The 12,366-nt window shown below is 42.1% G+C and overlaps 1 pseudogene; it reads right to left on the reverse strand.

The window, feature by feature from the left end:
- Positions 1 to 562: 562 nt before the first annotated feature.
- Positions 563 to 11,530, reverse strand: LOC129837211 (N-acetylglucosamine-1-phosphodiester alpha-N-acetylglucosaminidase-like; annotated as a pseudogene).
- Between the last annotated feature and the right edge of the window lie 836 nt (positions 11,531 to 12,366).

Raw genomic sequence — 12,366 nt, forward strand, 5'->3', positions numbered from 1 at the left:
CAAACACATTTCCCATCAAGTGTTCTCCCACAACCTTGTAATATAACCACCCCTGGAATGTCTCAGTGATTCCTAACCTTAGTGTGTGATTATATATATACACACACTGTTTTGTTAGTTGATCATCCCTCTTTACATCCCCACTCTCCCAACATAATCACACCATTCCCTTTACACCCCCCCCCCCCCCCCCCCCCCCCCCCATGACCATATACTATCCCAATAGCCTCATCGTCCCCTACCTCACCAAGCCGCCACACAATTCTCATATGGAAAATAAATATTGGCCATAAAGAATGTCCTTGTCTCTGTGAGGCCTCAACAGAAAAATAACAAGAATAAGCTTTCTGTTAAAGAATTGAGATTGGGGTCAAGGAGCGGTCAACAAACTTACTCTGTCAGACAAAGTTAAAAAAAGTTGTAAAAAATTAAATTAAATAAACTCACTCAGGTCCTGTCAAACTAGTTTGGGTACCTGCTTATTTCTGCATTCAAAACCCCTACTGCTGCTGCCTAAGACAATTTTGGCTGAACCAGAAGCACACTTGGCACCCAGACAACATTTAAACAGGATTTCAACAGTTTATCTGAACAGTTACAAAAATAGGTGCTTCACAGGGCTGGTGGAAACATGACTTCAGACAGAAAAAAATAGTTTGGAAATCTTAAAAACAATCCCAGTGAACCCTGGTGCAGTCACATTGAATCATTTGATAAAGTGAACTCCATAAATACAAGGTTCAGTGGGTTGGAGCGTTGGGGATTTCCTGGCTAGGGTTCAAAGTTCTTAAGTTCTTAACTTGTTTGTTCTCATGGCAACAGGTGGAGAAATCCATTCCATGTTTGTGGAACAGGATTGCAAACATCAGGGTGGCCGACAATAAAAGGACCAGAATCCTCTTCTCTGTTTATGTCCCCTTAAAATACCTATTCTTATAGGGACACATACATCCTAATGTGTAAACAAATGGTCTACTGTTGATATTAGACACAATCAAATATGTTGGCATATTGTTTCTTTTTTGTCACTTAGAAAAATCTAGAGTGGAGGACAATAAAAGTAATTTAGTATAAAAAAGTACAAAGGGTGAAAGATAAGTTATTTTCTTCCTCCTTTTACTTTATGCCTTTCTTTTCAGGCTGTTTTCTCTTTCTTTACATTCACTCTGGATAACGAGCTGGTGAGTGATGAGCCGGAGGGAAAATACAAATAGCCCTCTTTCAAATAGGAGATAGAGTGTGAAACATCGAAGGCCTCGTCAGCTCTCCCTCCCTCTTTTGGATCCCTCTCTCTGCACTGCACTTCCTCCCTCCAGCTCTGACCTCTTTATGCTCTTCTCTATCCCTGGCACCATCTCTTCCTCTCCTTTATTGATTGCAACCCATTCTCTATCTAAACCTTTCTCCCCTCCTCTTTACAGTATGTTAGAGAGAGCTTCTCCAGACAGTCCTAACAGGGTAGGCTCACTCCCACCCGTCCCCCATCACCCTCCCTCAGTGTGGACATGACCACAGTTCATCCTGGGAGTCAGTCCTCCATCTTGAATACTCTTCTGTTGGGCTGCGACCCTTTCCCTCGGACCCCTGAACCGCACGCACCACCATTGATCTCTGTCAGAGAAACGTAGGAGTTGTCCACGCGGCCGGGGTGGTGAGCCGCGGACCCCCGACATCTTGATCAGGTGACCCACCAGGCTGGCCAACAGCAGAGAGGTCAACAGGCCAGTGACGATGAGCCAGCGCTGCCTGAGGAGAGATGAGGGATGAGAAGAGAGAACAGGGGAGATGGGAAATGAAAAACGGCAGGCGCTAAGCATTGGAAGTAGTGCATTTGCGGCGTGGAGAGCGCTTGGAAAATTTACATACCCAATCCAAATCCAACCCACTTTTATTATCATAAGAGGATTCATTGATATGTTCCCCAAATAGGAACATTTGTAGGACAATGAGGGAAAATGGGAGGAGGAATTGAAGAGCAATAAGGGAGAGAAAGATGAGCAATGAATAAACAAACTTGAACCTCCCACTCCAATTGTGGAGAAAAACTCTCCATAGAGCACTTGGCAGAAACCATAGCAACTCAAAACAATCCCTCACTAGCGTATGAAAGGTAAGGGGTTAATAAATGCGTATGGGCCCCTGCACTGTTTGTCCATTCAAATATTAGAACATCAAACATAGCAGTGGACACACTGTTAGTCACACCATCGAGGCATAACATTACATATGATTAAATAACTATGAATTTCTGTCAGAGCCAAGCTGTGAAAAATAGCAAGGTTGTGTTTTGCACAATGTTCTTCTGCATTCATTTACAATAGGAGAGCGACGGAGGGATTCAAAGGAGGGAGCGTGGCTGTGCATACGAGGACGGCGGTTAGATTGATTTGTAGGTGGTTAACAGCAGGGAGGGGGTTCAGCTGATATGACCTTTGGAACTTACTCAGAGAGAAAAGGCTTGGATTTGTGTGTCTCCTCTCTCCATTTTGCAAACATCTGATTGGTAAGACAATGGCCAGCTGTGGAAACAGCAATTACAGAAACCACTCTCCATGTCTAAAGTCTCATCCTAACACACCACTATGATGCTCACAGTACCATACCAACTATAGATGGTCACTTCAGCTTCCTTGTTTGAATGCACTAGCTGTGACTCTCAGCTTAAATGGAGGACAGAGAAAATGACTAAAATGCAAATAGGATGTAAAAAAAAAAATAAAAAAAAAACAGCCATCAAAGTACAAATGCGACCATTTGTTATTCCTCAACATGGCCTCAAGCAAATACAAGCCACTTAACTTTTTACACAGTGTTGTGTTACAGCCTGAATTTTAAACAGATTACAATTAGATGGTTAATGGCCTTCAGACACAATTTCAAAGTGAAATTATGCTTCTTGAAATTGTTACAAATTAAAAATGAAAAGCTGAAATGTCTTGAGTCACTAAGTATTTGACCCCTTTGTTATGGGAAGCCTAAATAAGTTAGGTAGTAAACATTTGCTTAACAAGTCACATAAGTTGCATGGACTCACTCTGTGCAATAAGTGTTTAACATGAATTTTGATTGACTACCTCAACCCATACAGATAATTGGTCCCTCAGTTGAGCAGTGAATTTCAAACAGATTCACCCACAAAGACCGGAGAGGTTTTCCAATGCCTCGCAAAGGGCACGTATTGGTAGGTACATATTGAATATCTCGTTGAGCATGGTGAAGTTATCAGTTATACTTTGGATTGCGTATCAATACACCCAGTCTACAAATATACAGGTGCCTTCCTAAGTTACCGGAGAGGAAGGAAACCGCTAAGGAATTTCACCATGAGACCAATGGTGACTTTAAAACAGTTAAAGTTGAATGGCTCTGATAGGAGAAAACTGAGAATGGATCAACAACATTGTAGTTACTCCACAATACCAACCCAAATGACAGAGTGAAAAGGAAGCCTGTACAGAATAAAAAATATTCCAAAACATGCATCCTGTTTGCAACATGGCACTAAAGTAATCCTGCAGAAAATGTGGAAAAGCAATTAACTTTTGTATTGAATATAGTTATGTTTGGGGCAAATCCAATACAACACATTGAGCACCACTCCATTTAAGCATACTTGTGGCTGCATGAATTTATTGGTATGCTTGTAATAGTTAAGGACTGGGGGACTTTTTCAGGATAAAAAGCACAGGCAAAACCCTGCTTTCCACCAGACAATTTTCTTTCTCAAATATACAATGTCGGTCAAAAGTTTTAGAACTCCTACTCATTCAAGGGTTTTTCTTTATCTTTTTACTATTTTCTACATTGTAGAATAGTGAAGACATCAAAAGTATGAAGTAACACATACGGAATAATGTAGTAACCAAAAATAAGTGTTCATTCAAAATGTATTTTATATTTGAGATTCTTCAAAATAGCCACCCTTTGCCTTGACTGCCAAGAGCGCGCAAAGCTTTCTTTCAACCAGCGTCATGAGGTAGTCACCTGGAATGCATTTCAATTAACAGGCGTGCCTTGTTAAAATTTCATTTGTGGAATTTCTTTCCTTCTTAATGCATGAGCCAATCAGTTGTGTTGTGACAAGGGGGTATACAGAAGATAGCCCTATTTGGTAAAATACCAAGTCATATTATGGCAAGAACAGCTCAAATAAGCGAAGAGAAACGACAGTCCCATCATTACTTTAAGACATGAAGGTCAGTCAATATGGAAAATTTCAAGTGCAGTCGCAAAAACCGTCAAGCGCTATGAGGACTGCCACAGGAATGGAAGACCCAGAGTTACCTCTGCGCAGAGGATACATTCATTAGAGTTACCAGCCTCAGAAATTGAAGTCCGAATAAATACTTCAGAGTTAAAGTAACAGACATCTCAACATCAAGTGTTCTAAGGAGACTGTGAATCAGGGCTTCATGGTCAAATTGCTGCAAAGAAACCATTACTAAAAGGACACCAATAAGAAGAGAGACTTGCTTGGGCCATTAAACACGAGCAATGGACATTAGACTGGTGAAAATCTGTCCTTTGGTCTGGAGTCCAAATTGGATATTTTTGGTTCCACCCGCCGTGTCTTTGTGAAATGTGGTGTGGGTGAACGGACGATCTCTGCATGTGTATTTTACCACCGTAAAGCATGGGAGGTGGTGTTATTGTGCTTTGCTGGTGACACTGATTTATTTAGAATTCAAGACACACTTAACCAGCATGGCTACCACAGCGATACTCCATCCCATCTGGTTTGGGCTTAATGGGACTATCATTTGCTTTTCAACAGGACAATGACACAACACACCTCCAGGCGGTGTAAGGGCTATTTTACCAAGAAGGAGAGTGATGGAGTGCTGCATCAGATGATCTAGCCTCCACAATCCCCCAACCAAGTTGAGATTGTTGGGATGAGTCGGACCGCAGAGTGAAGGAAAAGCAGCCAACAAGTGCTCAGCATATGTGGGAACTCCTTCAAGACTATTGGAAAAGCAAGCTGTCAAGGCAAAGGGTGGCTATTTGAGGCATCTCTAATATATTGTGGTATGTGTGGCATTTTTGGTTACTACATGATTCCGTATGTGTTTTTTCATAGTTTATGTCTTCACTATTATTCTACAATGTAGAAAATAGTAAAAATAAGGAAAATCCTTGAATGAGTAGACGTTCTAAAACTTTTGACCGGTAGAGTGAGATATACATATTTTTTCAATTTAACTAGGCAAGTCAGTTAAGAACAAATTCTTATTTACAATGAAGGCCTACCCCGGCCAAACCAGTGAGCCAAGCTTAGAGACTAAGATGCTTCTACAAAGTATTGTCTCAGGTGTGAGTAAATTAAATATTTCTGTATTTAACAAAAACATTTTTGCAAAAATGTCTAAAAACAAGTTTTCACTTTGTCATTATGGGGGATTGTATGTAGATGGGTGACCCAAAAAATATATTCAATCCTGTTTGAAGTCAGGCTATAACAACAAAATATGGAATAAGTTAATGGGTATGAATACTTTCTGAAGGCACTGTACATTTACATACTAGTGTAAACAAGGAACATTGCAAACAAGCTATTAAGAAATTAAACTTGACATATACATATGTAGAGGACTGGGGATTTTTTTAGGGTTACTCTAGTTCATGACATACATCCCAACATGACCAGACTAAGCCCCCCACCTCTCTTTTACAGGGGTCTAAATATTTTAAACTCCTGCACGTGTGCTGTGAGTGGTAGCCAGGCAGTCAGTAGATGGTGAGGGCCAGTCAGCTCATCATCCTGATAAGGAGCACTGTAATCTAAGGTAAGACTTGAATATACTGTGCTGGGCTACATTGAGACTGAAAGGGGAGATCAACCTTAGAGGACATGGGATGAAGGACTGCGGGAGGGGGTGAGTTATAACACACGAGAAAGTGAGAGGGAATGAGTCAGTGTAGTGTTGCGTTGACATGTTCCAACCCCCACACATAAAAACACCACCAACATAGAACTAAAGTAAATAGCAGAGATAGTGTGATCCACTATCTCTGTGTGATGCACTGAGATAAACAATGTGGTGTGCTGAGGAGTGAGATTCCAGTCTGCACGTGCCTGTCATACCTCAGAGTTTAGGAGAGCTCATGAACACATCCCTGCCATGCCCTACATATGGACACAACCAGCAGAGTAAGGGAGGGGGGAGACCGACAGCGAGTGATTCGCAAACCTTCCATAACAAAGCCATCACCTACAGAGAAATTAACATGGAGTCCCCTAAGCAAGCTGGTCCAACACAATCAGACCCAATCACATGAGAAAACAAAAATAATTCCCAATGTGTCAAGTAATAAAAAAATAAAAAGCACAAACTAGAATGCTATTTGGCTCTAAACAGAGTACACAGCGGCAGAATACCTGACCACCGTGACTGACCCAAAATGAAGGAAAGCTTTGACTATGAGCATAGCCTTGCTATTGAGAAAGACCGCCGTAGACAGACCTGGCTCTCAAGAGAAGACAGGCTATGTGCACATTTTCCACAAAATGAGGTGGAAACTCAGCTGCACTTCCAAACCTCCTGCCAAATGTATGACCATAGAGACACATATTTCCCACAGATTACACAGACAAACCAAAAATGTGAAAACAAATCCAATTTTGATAAACTCTTAAATCTATTGGGTGAAATTCCAGTGTGCCATCACAGCAGCAAGATTTGTGACCCGTTTCCACAAGAAAAGGGCAACCAGTAAAGAACGAACACCATTGTAAATACAACCCATATTTAAATTTTCCCTTTTGTACTTTACCAAATTTGCACATCGTTACAACTGTATATAGCCATATGACATTTGAAATGTCTATTCCTTTGGAACTTTTGAGAGTGTAATGTTTATTGTTGTTTTTTTTATGATCTATTTCACTTTCTTTGGCAATGTTAACATGTTTCCCATGCCAATAAAGCCCTTTGAATTGAGAAAGTAAGGCCAACAAGTAACGAACAAGGAGGGAGGTAAAATGACAGACAGGAACAAGAGAGGGGAAGAGATGAAATGAGGTAATACATGGAAGGGAAATTAGTCTGGGTGTGCTGGGAGAGTTGAGATCATCTCAGAGATAAACCTTCCTGATTTGTACTACAATGACAAAACATAACACTAGACACACAGGACGACTACATTAGGGCGGTACATCCTGTCTAAACACAAACTCACCACGAAGTGGAAGTAGTATGAATGGCCTGACTTCTGCAGAGGCCGTATCTCTGTTAATACTGCATGGCCAATGCAGACTTCGGATTGACCACGAAGCGCCCAGATGCGCTTCTCTCTCCAGAATGCGCTCTCCGAAAATTTGTGCACATTCATTGTTTCATAACTTCATTGTCTGAATCGTTTGTGTTTGATTGTTAGTGTATATCAATTCCCCATTACATATATCACCATTAGTACATTTGCCATTAATTCCTAATCTACAATGGTTGTTCGGTTACGGTCATTTCTGTTATTGCATTCAATATATTATTCAATTTAGCGTTCTCATTGTCAGAGTGGACACATTTTTTGCAGAGCGCACAACCTACGCAACACTTGTGAGGAACAAGTTTTGGTTTATTTCAACCCATTTACGAGTTTTGTCAATTCAATTCAGTCACTGTCTTTTGTTTGGAGCGCTCCTGTCAATGTTGAGTAAGGACGCGCACCTGATTACGTTTAGAAGTAGACCTATAGGCTACCTGGCCTGCTGACAACTTTAAGCATATAAATGTGCCCATTTGGGGATCTGATAGTGTTTCCGATTGGTTTAACCACCACTAACAAGCTGTGGAGCTTCTCAAAGTAATGTTTTCACCTCAAACAAGCAACAAAGTATTTTTACATCCATTGAGAATGACAATTGTTCCACAATTTGAAAAATCTTTCCAGCTCTATCCCTTCTGAATACCACTCAGTGTGAATGGAAAAATGTCATGCTCTGATCCAGTGGAAACGTCATTGAATAGGCCTACCCGATTACTTCTCATCAGTGGTCGACTTCGACTAAAATGGGTCCTGGTCTCATTCTGGGTGCTGGTACTGTTAATATTTAGGTGCAGAAGCTCCACAATACTTTTGAGCTAATATTCTATAAGAGGAACAGGAGCTCAAGCAGTAGAACATTTGAGGTGTCGGTACTCAGCTCTAGTGAGCTCCTGCCCAAGTCAAGCACTGCTTCTTATCACTTGCACAAATAGCCTACAGCTGTGTCTGTCCCGAGCTCACAGGAGCCGGAAACAGAGGGCCCAGAATATTTTATACAATGTTGCAAGTTTGCTAGAGCAAGCTTCAGACCAGACCCAAAAAGCCATCAGGAGAGGGATGGTTGGGTCAGGTTAAGGTTTTTTCTTCTGGTTATCTAGATCTCTAGCTCCCGCCAGAGTCATTTGTCTTTTATTTAATCAAACAGTGAGTTTAAAGTGTCAGACAAGCTCAACGCATACAGTTGATTTGATCAAAATACATAGGATGTGTCTATATGGAAAAATACACTTTTATAAATTTCGAACCAATCGATTGGTCAAAAGTACAGACAAAGTCAGTCAAACAATATTTTTGGTTGTTGTTGGGGACAGCCCTAGACTACATACAGCCAACTGAAACATATCCTGAATGTTTGTACCATGTAATGATGGGGAACCAATAAAACAAACAACTCATATTTGGGAGAAAACCTATGCTAGCAGGCTTTGAATGAAGTGGTCCACATAATGTACAAGACACTTTACAGGATGACAACTATGAAACTATTAGTACTCATTAGAGATTGAGGCGCAGACATCATGAAGAGGCTTGTAAACCTCTATGCAGTATGTTGTGATCCATTTAGTTACTGCAACTACTAGTGCTCAGAGCAGGCGCGGGTGTTACGGGTGGTCCCATGTATGCGGTGGTTCTTCTCTCCCTGGAACAGGGCGTTGCAGCTTCCTGTGACCGGGTCACATGGGCACATGTCCTTGCACTGGCACTCCTGCCCACAGTCCAGCCCGTACAAACCCAGGGGATACTCTGAGGGGAACACAGGAAGGGATGTAAGAGACACCAAGGAAACAGGATGAGATGTCACTGGAAAATACAATAAAGCTTTAAAGTTAAGAAACTTCCTTCCTGAAAACCACTGCTCTAGCGTGCAACATCAGGGGTCAGTACCAATGTTTTGGTTTCCTAGACCTTAGGGATTTGAAGATACTGTTCACAATATGTAATTGTCACATATATAAACAAGTTCATAATACATGGGAACTACAGCATTGATGTACATGAAGAGTGAAAAGGCTCTGACAGACAATAAGACTACAACAATAGCTTAATTTAATCTCCAAAGCAAAAGGTATTCAGTCCAGGATTTGGGCATCAGAGGACCAAGGAAGTGATGTAACGTAGGCTTAGCATATTAGGGCTAATGCGTTCCAGCTGTTCATTCAGAGATTTGGAGAGAGACTATTGGCAGAAGTCGTACAGAGAGGGAATGTTCTAGTCGGACCACTGGGAAAGCTTTGGTTGATCACCGTTATCCTTGTGAGACTGGGAATAAGGCATAACATTGGAAGTGCTCCAAGGTGCTATTATTGAAACAGGTGAGGGAATGTCGGGGAATGGGAAAGAGAAATTAGAGATTGAGAGGGGATTACGAATTTGCTTTGGAGGATCATAAAAGGTTGTTAGTTGTACACCAATCAAGCAGGGTTACACACTTATCCTGCCACACTACTATAGCAGTACACACACCCATGTATAAACACACCTTGTTCACAGGATTCGCCATGGAAACCAATGGGGCAGCTGCAGCCATCGTGAACAGTGTCACACGAGCCCCCGTTAGTGCAGCTGTCACCATAGAAACCCAAATCACACACTTAGAGATAAAATAAGTTAAGACACAAGTAAGCTGTTATCGGTGGACGGTCAGATACTGTAGATTTTGGAGGGAGTATTACAGGATATGAGGACATGACCTCACTGTATACAGTATTAGGGTAGGATACAGGTTTGGTCAGGAAAGTAAGGAGTGATTTATAGGACCATGGGGTTGGGAGAGGGTGCAGTGAGTGAAAGAAAATGTGAGGGCTAGGAGGTGTTAAAGTACTGCACTGGAATGTGGAAGTTATAACTACCAACCGTAATTGCCAAAGCTCGACAGAGCACATTCTTCACAAATCATAGGGTCCTGGGGACAAGCAAAATGGTTCACACCAGGAGAAATTACAGACTTGTTGTGTAAACAAACCAAGCCAGAGAGAGAGAGAGAGAGAGAGGCTGATTACCTTGGCTGCAGTTCTCCCCTCTCCATCCAGCATCACACGCACAACCATCTGCACCAGGAGAGAGATGAGATAAGAAAGAGGAGAAGGAATAGATAAAGAGGCAAGAGTCATTTCATTGTGACCTCAGAGCTTGTTCAGAACTCAAGAGAGAACAACTGTACCCACTCCTCACCAGTCATCACTCACCCTGTGTACAGACACCGTGGGCACCGCAGGCGGGCAGGTGGCACACCAGGGTGTCACAGCCAGTCCCACTCCAGCCATTGGCAGTGCCCATCGATGCACATCCCGTGCCCGCTGCAGTCCTCAGGCTGGCACTGGGGCTGGTGGACACACAGGATGGTGGAGACCCGCCGAGGGCAGCGCCACATGGGGTCTGAGACACTGAAGGAGGAAATAGACGAGATGGGGAGCGTGGAGAAAGAAAGCAGGTGAGAGAATGAATATCATGAATAGAAATTGCAGTGTGTCAAACAGCAACATTTGACTAAAATAAAAGCCACAAAAAGCAGCTACATAAGCCTTGTAATGTTATTGCAATGAACATGTGACCTAAGCTTTCTGTTTGGCTTACCAGTGGTCCGAGGGGTAGCTGGCCAATGAGCCGTTTGCCATGTAAGTGGAGGAACCATCCCCATCCAGGTTGATGGCATTGATGACCCCCTGACCTTTCAGAAAATCTGCCACCTCCCAAAGGGTCATGCTAGAGAGAGGAGAAAACAGTTGGTACAACAACACTAGTAGTACAGTACCATAAGGCCATATAGGAGAAAGGTGCATGCATTTAATGCAAAACAAATCCATAAGGATTTCTGAAGCAATGTCGATTGTGTGAAAAATAAGGTAAATTCATTGGAGGTCAGTGGTTGGTCTGATATGCACCGAGAGACTGTGCTGACTAGATACGATTTATTGACTTTATATGGCCTATTGAGTGGAGAGGCCATGGACATGAACAGACATGTCCCCTTGTGGTCTTTTCAAAGCCATTTCTTTAACAAACTCATGAATCTCTAGGTCAATGAGGTCATTTGTTCATTGCACCGGTGCAGAGAAAGTCAGATCAATAGAATTGATCAGAGCCTTATTACTTAGCCCCATCTCCTTTCATATGCCTAAATGGCCCCACTTCTGCCTATCAAACCTGCATTGTCTAACCTGCATTGTTTCACTTTGACCACCCATTTTCTCTCCCTCCCACTGTATTCCCTTTGTCTCCCACAATACTCTTTCCACTTCTTCTCCCTCAACCAGTTACACCGGTATTATTTTCCACCCTTTTTATCTTTTTTCTCCCCCCCCTATCTCATCTCTTTTCCATTTTTTACCCGCTGCGGCCCGTCTATGTGGAACAGGATCAGTTTCCCCTCATCGTGACCAACCGCTGTCCTGGCCGACACCACATCCACAAAATGGCGGAATGTCCCTGCGGAATCAAATGCATGAAAATGTAATTGAAGCATTCTGGCTGAATTTGATAGAATACATCATTGTTGTTTTTACTTAACCAGAACGGGCAAACAGTGTTTCACCATACGCATTTGTGAATTGTGCCAAATGCAATTTCTCTTCCTATTTCTAAATGTATTTTTTGTGTATTATGACAACTCCGTTTTAAATGGCCATGTTATATGAGTGATGTGAAGCCAAAAACAGATTTCTCCATCAAGTCTAGGACAAAGTTATCGCTAAGTGTTGACGTAAGGCAAGTCCTGCTTTTTATTTCATTACATTACATTACATTTTACATTACATTACATTTCCTAATCTAATGGTTGAGCAAGCCGATGCTAGATCTGCACTTAATGGGAGACTTTACCTAAAGTAATATTAAAAGGTGTCAATACTAACTAACTACATATCTCTAGCATTTTAAGTAAGTATGGCTAAATTGAAGACATCCTCAGTATCGACCTGTCTCCTGTCATACTCAGCATCTATGCTCTGGTTAATGTAGACCTGGCTGTCTCAGAGGAGCCACACCACCTCACTGACCAACTGCACAAAGGGGTTGGCCTCATCCAGCACGTCCTCCTCAGAGAGAACTTGAGAGAAAGAAGTAGAGAAACAGGGATGTAAAGAGGGAAAATCAGAGACAAAA

This window comes from Salvelinus fontinalis, chromosome 38 (genome assembly GCF_029448725.1).
Source record: "Salvelinus fontinalis isolate EN_2023a chromosome 38, ASM2944872v1, whole genome shotgun sequence".
In the NCBI taxonomy this organism is placed as follows: Eukaryota; Metazoa; Chordata; class Actinopteri; order Salmoniformes; family Salmonidae; genus Salvelinus; species Salvelinus fontinalis.